Below are 1,284 nucleotides of genomic sequence, written 5' to 3'. Positions count from 1 at the left end.
CCAACCAGGTCCCGCCCTTCCCACCAACCAGGTCCCGCCCTTCCCACCAACCAGGTCCCGCCCTTCCCACCAACCAGGTCCCGCCCTTCCCACCAACCAGGTCCCGCCCTTCCCACCAACCAAGTCCCGCCCCCTCTGATCTCCGGTGCCTTCCCGCCGCGTTCAGAGGCCCCGCCCCCTAGCTGCACCAGGGGCCGTAAAGCTTCCTCCCGTCGCGACGCAGCTCCCAAAGCGCCTGCGCAGACCCTGAAAAGCGGCCAGGGAGGCCCCGCGCTTTCCTTTTCCGGTTCTGAGCCGCGCGGTGAGGAGTTCTCTTCCACGCCCGTAGCCATGCCGTCCAAGGGCCCTCTGCAGTCCGTGCAGGTCTTCGGACGAAAGGTGGGCCAGACGCTGCGTGGTAGGGGTCGGGGTGGCCAAGGTCTGGGAGAGGTCGGGGTCAGTGGGCGGGGATCTGGGGGTCGCCTGAGAGTCGGGCCCGAAACTCACGCGGCCCCGCTGTCTCGTCGCTTCCCACAGAAGACGGCCACCGCTGTGGCGCACTGCAAACGCGGCAACGGCCTCATCAAGGTGAACGGGCGGCCCCTGGAGATGATCGAGCCGCGCACGCTGCAGTACAAGGTGCTGGGGTCGGGGCCGGGCCTTGATTGCGGCAGGCTTGGAGCCGATGTTGCAGCTTTTGGAAGCTGAGAGAGCTCCTGTCAACGATGAGGTGTTTAAAAACTGACTTGGGGAGAAAAAAGTGGGTATTTGGCAGTAGAGCTGGGCTCGAGGCTGAAGTATGTAATCCGAGTTAGGAAGTGAAAATGTGGATGGTTGGTTTGAGAATTGGGTTATTTGAAAGCTCGCCTAATTTAGGGACACAGGTGACAAGGGCAGTACCAGTTTATGTGGCCCGAAGGTCTGTTTTCACCCTTAGAGTGTAGGATCCCTGAGGACAGAGATCAGTATTTTGTTCCTGGTAATTCTCTAGTGTCTAAAGCAAGGTCTGGATGTCGTAGGTGCTTAACAAGTAGTAGAACTTGAATTTTACTGTTAAGATGCTTGCCTGTGAAAGACAATTGGGTTCCCCTGCTCTTTGTTGGGGCCTCAGTTTCTTTGGCTCAGAATGGAAAGACATAAGTCTGATTGCTGCCTCTTACCTGTTACTTGAGGCAGGTAACTTAACTTCCTCTGCTGTGGTCACCATCTGTAAAATGGGGATCGTTTCTGTCCTGAAGCATTTTTACTTTTTTTTTTTTGAGTCGGAGTCTCACTCTGTCACCCAGACTGGAGTGCAGTGGCTGC

Source organism: Carlito syrichta, unplaced genomic scaffold (assembly GCF_000164805.1).
Source record: "Carlito syrichta isolate Samal-C Ts95f unplaced genomic scaffold, Tarsius_syrichta-2.0.1 Scaffold307085, whole genome shotgun sequence".
NCBI lineage: Eukaryota > Metazoa > Chordata > Mammalia > Primates > Tarsiidae > Carlito > Carlito syrichta.
Note: the sequence above shows the minus strand (reverse complement) of the source record.